Consider the following 11,589-nt stretch of genomic DNA (forward strand, 5'->3'; position numbering starts at 1 on the left):
TGGCAAACTGGCCATTTGCTTTTGTTGCATTGGCATCCTATACATTGTTAGTGAATTAACTGAGGGCTAAAAAGAGAGGTCAAAGTTCATAGGAGCCAGCATATTGTACTTTGAATATAAACATCTAATTTAGCAAAGGGATTTTTTTGAAAGACACAAATCTACAGAGTAACCCAAAGATAAAACATCAGCACAATATATTTTATTTTTTATAAAGATTTTATTTTATTTTATTTATTTTATTTTATTTATTTATTTATTTAGAGCGGGCAGAGGGAGAGGCAGAGGGAGAGGGAAAGAGGGACTCTTAAGCAGACTCCATGCTGAGGGCGGTGGGGCTCAATCTCATGACCCCAAGATGATGACCTGAGCTGAAATCTAGAGTCAGATGTTTAATGGACTATGCCACCCAGGGGCCCCAGCACAATATATTTAGAAACAGAAGGCAGACAGATGCATGGGTTCTGATTTTGCAGAGCTAAGAAAAACAAATTCCAGGCCAGCAGCTAGGCAGGGCCATGGGACTAAGAACAAATGTGATGCGTGAAATCCTATGGAACTGAGAATGAAAGGCGTGGGGTAGAGTCTAAAATGGGAAGAACTAGTTGAAAGTTATTTCAAAAACTTTTTACCCCTTCATCCTTTCCCCCATTGCAATAGCTGTGAGACCATCTCTTCCCCACCCTAGCAGAAAATTGTAAATTTATTCTTTGGAGAGAATAAACAGAATGAGTTCATTTCAGCTATAACAGATCTACTTGAAGGCATTAATATTATGCCAAAATGGGGGGATTAAAGAAACATATACTTCCTAAATGCTAAAATTCTCAGATCTCTTTTCCCATTTAACTCCCAGAATGCTGGCAGCTACATCTTTAGCCTCCAAGTAGACTAGAAGAGTCTTCTCTGATAAATCAGAGCCACCCAAGAGGAAAGACCTAAACACATTGATATCAGGGCTTCCTAACCAAAGATCCAAACACTTTATTTAACCAATAAAGAAAGCTTATCATTGACAAGTCCCCACCAAAGCACTTTGGAATTTCAATCTATATTTTAGTCTTGTACTCTACATATGAACAACCAAGTATTACCAGGCAAATGAGAAGCTTTCAATATGAAAGACAAAGGCCAAATTAAGGCACGTGTTGTGATGAGCACAGGGTGTTACACGCAACTAATGAATCGTTGAACACTACATCAAAAACTAATGATGTCCTACATTTGGCTAATTGAACATAATAATAAAAAAAATAGTAAAAAAAAAGAGGGGGGAGGCAACTTGGAGGAAACAGAGAATATGCATAGAAAAGAAAATCAAACTAACATAATAAAAATAAGTAAAAAAATAAAAGACAACTAAAAAAAAAAGAAAATCAGAAGTCAAAATTCAATGATACTTCGGGATGTCTGGGTGGTGCAGTTGTTAAGCGTCTGCCTTCAGCTCAGGGCATGATCCCGGTGCTCTGGGATCGAGATCCACATCAGGCTCCTCTGCTAGGAGCCTGCTTCTTCCTCTCCCAATCCCCCTGCTTGTGTTCCCTCTCTCGGTGGCTGTCTCTCTGTCAAATAAATAAATAAAATCTTAAAAAAAATTCAATCATACTTAGAAAGATGAAATGCATCCATGAAGCAAGTATAGGATGCCATGAAAAGGAATATATAGAAATTAAACAAATGAAGGGCTCTTAGAATTAAATATGATATAGAAACAGAATATAAGAGTTGGAAAATAGCTAAGAGTATCTCTCAAGAAGTAAGGTAAATAGCCAGAGACTGTCACATGGGAGGTAACCATCATCATGATCATTTAAGAAATTTTCTTAGAGGGGCACTGGGTGGCTCAGTCATTAAGTGTCTGCTTTTGGCTCAGGGCAAGATCCCGGGTCCTGGGATCGAGCTCTGCATCAGACTCCCTGCTCTGCTGGCAGGGAGCCTGCTTCTTCCTCTCCCACTCCCCCTGCTTGTGTTCCCTCTCTCGCTGGCTGTCTCTCTCTCTGTCAAAATAAGTAAATAAAATCTTTAAAAAATTTTTTTCTTAGAACCAAACAATTTCTAGAATTTCATGAATTTCCAGACTGAAGGGCCCACAAAATGCTCAGTGTGATAAAGAAAAGAGAAACACACCACAGCACATGACTGTAAAATTACAGTACACTGGGACAAAGAGAAGATTCTATAAGCTTCCAGATTGAAATATAGAAAAATAGAAAGATAGATAGAAATAAGTAAAATACTCAGCCATCAGAAAGAACGATTACCGGGGTGCCTGGGTGGAACAGTGGTTAAGCGTCTGCCTTCGGCTCAGTGCGTGATCCCAGTGTTATGCGATCGAGCCCCACATCAGGCTTCTCCGCTATGAGCCTGCTTCTTCCTCTCCCACTACCCCTGCTTGTGTTCCCTCTCGCTGGCTGTCTCTATCTCTGTCGAATAAATAAATAAAATCTTTAAAAAAAAAAAAAAGAAAGAACGATTACCCAACACTTGCAGCAACATGGACGGGACTGGAGGAGATTATGCTAAGTGAAATAAGTCAAGCAGAGAAAGACAATTATCATGTGGTTTCACTAATTTATGGAACATAAGAAATAGAAAGATCTGTAGGAGAAGGAAGGGAAGAATGAAGGAGGGTAAACAGAAGAGGGAATGAACCATGAGGGACTGTGGACTCTGAGAAACAAACTGAGGGTTTCGGGGGGGGGGTTGGGCTAGGCCAGTGATGGGTATCAAGGCGGGCACATATCATGGTGCGCTGGGTGTTATATGCAAATAATGAATCATGGAACATTGCATCAAAAACTGGGGATGTACTGTATACTGAAAGTATACTATCTCCCAGTGGAAAAAAAAAGAGAAATAAGTAAAATAAGAAGAATCAGAACTAGAAATACTTCTCCAAAGCAACTCCAAAATCTAGAAAACAATGGGTAAATACCAGAGAAAAAGAATATTTCCAGCCTAGAATACTAAACCCAGTGAAACTACCAATCAAGTACAAGGGTAGAAAAGAGACATTTCTGCCATGCAAGTTCTTACTTTTATCTCCCATGCACTTTTTCTCAGAAGATACTACAGGATACTTCACTCCAAAAAAGGGAATAGATTAAGAAAGGAGGAAGATATGGGGTACAGAACACAGGAAATCCCACGAGAGAAGTGAAAGAATCCCAACAATGAAGAGATATCATAAAAAGAGAATTATGTACCAGATTGGAGCAGTGTGACTCAAAGGACATACATATTAAAGGCTGCTATCCCCATGCCCTCTGTCATGTGTATTCCATCAGAAAAAAAAGGAAGGCATGAGATCCAAGAAATATGTAATTCAAATCAGAAGAAAGCCAAGGGGGAATTCCTAGGATAGCAGTAAATGGAAGTCTCAGAATCACAGCTGCCCAGTAGGATTAAAGGACAAACAGAATAAAATGAATCTCTAGGAAGAATCTCTCCCCACCTCTACCGCGCACCTGCGCGCGCTCTCTCTCTCTCTCTCTTTTTCTCTCTCACTGGAACTGATAGATTAGCTGATGAAATCACCCTTGTGGGACTCTATAATGAGAAGTTACTGGAAGATGTGAGAAGAAATAGCAATTGGTAAAATAGAAATTATGTAAAAACTGTGAAAAGATAAAGCAATTACTAACTTTGGGGAAGAAGTAAGAATGCAATCACAGTACATTACAATAGTCTAATAGAATATCTGGACATACAATAATAATGTAAATACTGAAAACTGATTTAACCAAAAAATGTATTGTAACTCTACTGGGAAGATGGGCAAAGAAAAGCAGAGAGGATGGAAGCACAGCAGAGCTAAATCTTCAAACATAATAGGAAGTCAAAAGACAATGTCAAAAATCAATCAATGGAAAAGATATTTGGAAATCTGTAGATAGGTAAACAGAGATATATGAAAGCCAGACGACATAGCTAGAAAAGGAGTCCAAAGTTTTTGACTCTGGGGAGGAAGACTTGAGGAAGCAAGGAGAAGTGGGGTAGAAAGCTATTATATTCATAATAAGTTTTTCAATACTATTTGACTTTTTATTCTTACTGCATGCATTACATCAATCAAAATCCAAATAAGTATTTAAAATCCCTGGGTTCCAAGAGAGGCCATAATGCCTGATTTTGGCCTATATTTAAATTGGACATTCACTCTGAATCTCCAGCTTGATTTCCCTTTGTAAATGCCCACAGTTTACCCTACCCTCCATAGTTCCCAAATGCACAATGAAATCTCATGAACATAGAAAAGGGATAGGGGAACTATAGCATCAGGCAAAATTGGCCTGCCACCTGTTTTTCTATGAGTTGTGAATAAAAATGGCTTTTACAGGTTTAAATGGTTGAAAAAATCAGGAGAATAATATTTTGTGACACATAAAATTATATGAAATTCATATTTCAGTGTCCATGCTCATTTGTTTACACTTTGTCTATGGCTACTTTTGTGCTACAATGGCACAGCTGAGAAGCTGTAACAGTGACTGTGGCCGCAAAGTAAAGAATATTTGCTATCTGATCCTTTATAGAAAATGTTTGCCCACTCATGACTTAGAAGCTCAGTAAGACAGGATGGGTATATGTAAGACCATCTTTACTCTGTTAGCACCTTTCTCAAATCATATTCTGGAAATACAGGCACATATAAGCAAATGCATACTCCACACTATCAGAAAATCATCTCCCCTAGCTTCACCATCGAAGCCTCTTGTCAGATTTCATTACAGCAATTCCCTGGCAGCCCCCGCTTCCCAGCACTATGATTTCTGAATTAACTTGTGGCCTGTCATCTTCTCAATAAGAAATAAGAAAAACTTAGGACCTGACTGTAAGAAAATTGGGGATACCATCTTCCAGTCTCTAGCATTACTGTCATCAGGAAGAGAAGGAAACTAGGAAGGTGAATGATCTAGAAAAGAAGAAATAGTTAGAAATGAGCACATGTTGTGATGTGCACCTGGTGTTATATGTAACTTATGAATCATTGAACACTACATCAAAAACTAATGATGTACTATACAGTGGTGAACTGAACATAATAATAAAAAAAGAAATGAGAAGATGGCAGAAGAGTAGGGGACCCCTTTTTCAGCCGGTCCCCTGAGTGGAGCTGGATAGGTACCAGACCAGCAGGAACATCCACGGAATCAGCCTGAGACGCAGGAAGATACATCTGGATTCTCTGCAAATGAACATCTCCAGCGCTGAGTATCGAGGTACGAAGCGGGGAGCCGTGCAACCGCACACAGATATCGGAAGCTAAACAGAAGGGGGAGGGAGCCGCCGTGTCAGGGCGCCGGGAAGCGGTAGCCACCTGCACGGGGGAGCGGACAGACCGCGGACCCGCACGCTTGAGACAGCAGACTGAGAACGGGAGCTCTGGGAGTGCACGCGGGACGGCTGGCGGTTGGCAGGCCACCTGCACGGGGGAGCAGGCGGACTCGCGGACGGCACCTGCGAGACAGCAGACTTAGAATGCGAGCACCAGGAGCGCGCGCGCAGGGCGGCTGGAGGGCCACCTGCACCGGGGAGCGGGCGGACCACGGACCCGCACTCTGGAAACAGCAGACTGAGTCCGTGAGCCGGGAGCGTGCGCCACCAAGCATCTCACGGAGCTCCGGTGTGCTCGCTGGATCAAGGCTGAGACCGGGAGCTCCGGGAGCGTCCGCGGGGCGGCTGGCGGCTGGAGGGCCACCTGCACGGGGGAGCAGGCGGACTCGCGGTCAGCACCCGTGAGACACCAGACTGAGACGGGGAGCTCCGGGAGCCCGCGCGGGGCGGCTGGCGGCTGGCGGGGTTGGAAACACAAAGGACAGAGACGTGCCGGCCCTGGAAGTGAGGGCTGGGACGCCGGGTGTGGGGCGCACAGCCCGGGATGCTGCAGGGTTGAGCAGCACCAACAGAAACAGAGTTAAAGTGGCCAGAACATCAGTGGAGAACGATCCGCGATCCCTCTGTTCTGAGACAGAGGCTGAATTTCAGCCGCTGCTGCTCTCTCAGAAGAGGCATAGCAAACCGCCAGGGAAAGCCGCCAGAGAACAAAAGCCCGGAAATACCGGCTCACAGGGTGCCCATCCCCATCCCCCCTCGCAAGGGACACAGAGACTCTACCCAAACAGGGTTTTCTGAGTACCTGCAGGCAGGCCCCTCCCCCAGAAGGCAGGCTGAAAAATCAAGAAGCCCACAACCCGGAGCGCCTGAGTGGCGCAGTCACCAAGCACCTGTCTTCGGATTAGGGTGTGATCACAACGCTCCGTAAGGAGTCCTTCATCGGGCTTCTCCACCGGGAACCTGCTTCTTCCTCTCCCACTCCTCTGCTTGGGTTCCCTTTCTTGCTGACTGTCTCTCTCTCTCTCAAATAAATAAATAAACTCTTTAAGGAAGAAGCCCACATCCCTAAGATCTCTATAAAACAAGGGCGCACGGCCTGGGTCCCAGTCAACACTTGGGCTCTGGACAACCCTGCAATCTCTCTTCATCAGAATGACGAGAAGGAGAAGTCCCCCCCAGCAAAGAAAAGATAATGAGTCTGTGGCCTCTGCCACAGAATTGGCCTCGGCCACAGAATTAATACATATGGATGTATCCCAATTATCAGAAATGGAATTCAGAGCAACAATGGTCAAGATGATGAGTAAACTTGAAAAAAGCATCAGAGAAAGCGTTGCTGAGAATATAGAATCCCTAAGGGCAGAAATGAGAGCGAATCTGACAGAAATTAAAAATTCTATGAGCCAAATGCAGTCAAAACTAGAGGCTCTGACGGCCAGGGTCACCGAGGCAGAGGAACGCGTTAGCGAATTGGAGGATGGGTTAGTAGAAGAAAAAACGAAAATAGAAGCTGGTCTTAAAAAAATCCACGCCCACGAATGTAGATTACGGGAGATTACTGACTCTATGAAACGATCCAATGTCAGAATCATCGGCATCCCTGAAGGGGTGGAGAAAAACAGAGGTCTAGAAGAGATATTTGAACAAATTGTAGCTGAAAACTTCCCTAATCTAGCAAGGGAAACAAGCATTCGTGTCCAAGAGGCAGAGAGGACCCCATCCAAGCTCAACCAGGACAAACCTACGCCACGGCATGTCATAGTGCAATTCGCAAATATTAGATCCAAGGATACAGTATTGAAAGCGGCCAGGGCAAAGAAATTTCTCACGTACCAAGGCAAAGGTATCAGGATTACGTCAGACCTGTCTACAGAGACCTGGAATGAGAGAAAGGCTTGGGGGGGCATTTTTAAAGCTCTTTCAGAGAAAAACATGCAGCCAAGGATCCTTTATCCAGCAAAGCTGTCATTCAGAATTGATGGAGAAATAAAGACGTTCCAAAATCGCCAATCATTAACCAATTTCGTAACCACGAAACCAGCCCTACAGGAGATATTAAGGGGGGCTCTATAAAGGTAAAAAGGCCCCAAGAGTGATACAGAGCAGCAAGTCACAACCGATACAAAGACTTTAAAGAGAAATGGCATCATTAAAATCATATCTGTCAATAATCTCTATCAATCTAAATGGCTTAAACTCTCCCATAAAACGCCACAGGGTTGCAGATTGGATAAAAAGACATGACCCATCCATTTGCTGTCTACAAGAGACTCATTTTGAACCCAAAGATGCATTCAGACTTAGAGTAAGGGGATGGAGTACCATCTTCCACGCAAATGGACCTCAAAAGAAAGCTGGAGTAGCAATTCTCATATCAGATAGACTGGATTTTAAACTAGAGGCCATAGAGAGAGATACAGAAGGGCACTATATTATTCTTAAAGGAAGTATTCAACAAGTGGATATGACAATTATTAATATATATGCCCCCAACAGGGGAGCAGCAAGATACACAAGCCAACTCTTAACCAAAATAAAGAGACATATAGATAAGAACACAGTAATAGTAGGGGACCTCAACACCCCACTATCAGAAATAGACAGAACACCCTGGCAAAAACTAAGCAAAGAATCAAAGGCTTTGAATGCCATACTCGACGAGTTGGACCTCATAGATATATATAGAACACTACACCCCAGAACCAAAGAATACTCATTCTATTCAAATGCCCATGGAACATTCTCAAGAATAGATCATGCTCTGGGACACAAAACAGGTCTCAGCCAATACCAAAAGATTGAAATTATCCCCTGCATATTCTCAGACCACAACGCTCTGAAATTGGAACTCAACCACAAGGAAAAACCTGGAAGAAACTCAAACACTTGGAGGCTAAGAACCATCCTGCTCAAGAATGACTCGATAAACCAGGAAATCAAAAAACAAATTAAACAATTTATGGAGACCAACGAGAATGAATACACAACGGTCCAAAACCTATGGGATACTGCAAAGGCAGTCCTAAGGGGGAAATACATAGCCATCCAAGCCTCACTCAAAAGAATAGAAAAATCTAAAATGCAGTTTCTATATTCTCACCTCAAGAAACTGGAACAGCAACAGAGGGACAGGCCTAACCCACTGACAAGGAAGGAGTTGACCAAGATTAGAGCAGAAATCAATGAATTAGAAACCAGAAGCACAGTAGAGCAGATCAACAGGACTAGAAGCTGGTTCTTTGAGAGAATCCATAAAATTGATAGACCACTGGCAAAACTTGTCCAAAAACAAAGAGAAAGGACTGAGATTATTAAAATTATGACTGAAAAGGGAGAGGTCACGACCAGCACCATTGAAATTGCAAGGATTATTAGAAACTTTTATCAACAGCTATATGCCAAAAAACTAAACAATCTGGAAGAGATGGAGGCCTTCCTGGAAACCTATAAACTACCAAGACTGAAACAGGAAGAAATAGATTTCTTAAATAGGCCAATTAACTATGAAGAAATTGAGTCAGTGATAAACAACCTTCCAAATAATAAAACTCCAGGCCCAGACGGTTTTCCTGGGGAATTCTACCAAACATTCAAAGAAGAAATAATACCTATTCTCCTAAAGCTATTTCAAAAAATAGAAACAGAAGGAAAGCTACCAAACTCATTCTATGAGGCTAATATTACCTTGATCCCCAAACCAGGCAAAGACCCCCTCAAAAAGGAGAATTACAGACCGATTTCTCTAATGAATATGGATGCCAAAATCCTCAACAAGATCCTTGCTAATAGAATCCAACAGTACATTAAAAGGATTATCCATCATGACCAAGTGGGATTCATACCTGGGATGCAAGCATGGTTCAACACTCGCAAATCAATCAATGTGATACATCATATCAACAAGAAAAGACTCAAGAACCATATGATCCTCTCAATTGATGCAGAAAAAGCATTTGACAAAATACAGCATCCTTTCCTGATTAAAACCCTTCAGAGTGTAGGAATAGAGGGTACATTTCTCAATCTCATAAAAGCCATCTATGAAAAGCCTACTGCAAGCATTATTCTCAATGGGGAAAAGCTGGAAGCCTTTCCCTTAAGATCAGGAACACGACAAGGATGCCCACTCTCGCCACTATTATTCAACATAGTACTAGAAGTCCTTGCAACAGCAATCAGAAGACAAAAAGGGATCAAAGGTATCCAAATCGGCAAAGAAGAAGTCAAACTGTCTCTCTTTGCAGATGACATGATACTCTATATGGAAAACCCAAAGGAATCCACTCCCAAACTATTAGAAGTTATAGAACAATTCAGTAAGGTGGCAGGATACAAAATCAATGCCCAGAAATCAGTTGCATTTCTATACACGAATAACGAGACTGAAGAAAGAGAAATTAGGGAATCCATCCCATTTACAATAACACCAAAAACCATACGTTACCTTGGAATTAACTTAACCAGAGACGTAAAGGACCTATATCCTAGAAACTATAGATCACTTTTGAAAGATATTGAGGAAGACATAAAAAGATGGAAAAATATTCCATGCTCATGGATTGGAAGAATTAACATAGTTAAAATGTCCATACTACCCAGAGCAATCTACACTTTCAATGCTATCCCGATCAAAATACCGAGGACATTTTTCAAAGAACTGGAACAAATAGTCCTTAAATTTGTATGGAACCAGAAAAGGCCCCGAATCTCCAAGGAACTGTTGAAAAGGAAAAACAAAGCTGGGGGCATCACAATGCCGGATTTCGAGCTGTACTACAAAGCTGTGATCACAAAGACAGCATGGTACTGGCACAAAAACAGACACATCGACCAATGGAACAGAATAGAGAACCCAGAAATGGACCCTCGGCTCTTTGGGCAACTAATCTTTGATAAAGCAGGAAAAAACATCCGGTGGAAAAAAGACAGTCTCTTCAATAAATGGTGCTGGGAAAATTGGACAGCTACATGCAAAAGAATGAAACTTGACCACTCTCTCACACCATACACAAAAATAAACTCCAAATGGATGAAAGACCTCAATGTGAGACAGGAATCCATCAAAATTCTAGAGGAGAACATAGGCAACAACTTCTATGACATCGGCCAGAGCAACCTTTTTCACGACACATCGCCAAAGGCAAGAGAAATAAAAGATAAAATGAACTTATGGGACTTTATCAGGATAAAGAGCTTCTGCACAGCCAAGGAAACAGTCAAAAAAACTAAGAGACAGCCCACGGAATGGGAGAATATATTTGCAAAGGACACCACAGATAAAGGACTGGTATCCAAGATCTACAAAGAACTTCTCAAACTCAATACACGAGAAACAAATAAACAAATCATAAAATGGGCAGAAGATATGAACAGACACTTTTCCAATGAAGACATACAAATGGCTAACAGACACATGAAAAAATGTTCAAAATCATTAGCCATCAGGGAAATTCAAATCAAAACCACACTGAGATACCACCTTACGCCAGTTAGAATGGCAAAGATAGACAAGGCAAGAAACAACAATTGTTGGAGAGGATGTGGAGAAAGGGGATCCCTCCTACATTGTTGGTGGGAATGCAAGTTGGTACAGCCACTCTGGAAAACAGTGTGGAGGTCCCTTAAAAAGTTAAAAATTGAACTACCCTATGACCCAGCCATTGCACTACTGGGTGTTTACCCCAAAGATACAGACGTAGTAAAGAGAAGGGCCATATGCACCCCAATGTTCATAGCTGCATTGTCCACAATAGCCAAATCATGGAAGGAGCCGAGATGCCCTTCAACAGATGACTGGATTAAGAAGCTGTGGTCCATATATACAATGGAATATTACTCAGCTATCAGAAAGAACGAATTCTCAACATTTGCTGCAACATGGACGGCACTGGAGGAGATAATGCTAAGTGAAATAAGTCAAGCAGAGAAAGACAATTATCATATGATTTCTCTCATCTATGGAACATAAGAACTAGGATGATCGGTAGGGGAAGAAAGGGATAAAGAAAAGGGGGGTAATCAGAAGGGGGAATGAAACATGAGAGACTATGGACTATGAGAAACAAACTGAAGACTTCAGAGGGGAGGGGGTGGGGGAATGGGATAGACTGGTGATGGGTAGTAAGGAGGGCACGTATTGCATGGTGCACTGGGTGTTATACGCAACTAATGAAGCATCAAACTTTACATCGGAATCTGGGGATGTACTGTATGGTGATTAACATAATAAAAAAATCATTAAAATAAAAAAAA

The 11,589-nt window shown here is 42.0% G+C and overlaps 1 protein-coding gene across 1 annotated transcript in view; it reads right to left on the minus strand.

The window, feature by feature from the left end:
- The window catches only part of LOC100475226 (olfactory receptor 10AD1), a 145,481-nt gene that overhangs the window by 133,245 nt on the left and 647 nt on the right, over positions 1-11,589 (minus strand). The window lies entirely within an intron of this gene.

The sequence above is a fragment of the Ailuropoda melanoleuca genome, chromosome 16 (genome assembly GCF_002007445.2).
Source record: "Ailuropoda melanoleuca isolate Jingjing chromosome 16, ASM200744v2, whole genome shotgun sequence".
NCBI classification, from domain to species: domain Eukaryota; kingdom Metazoa; phylum Chordata; class Mammalia; order Carnivora; family Ursidae; genus Ailuropoda; species Ailuropoda melanoleuca.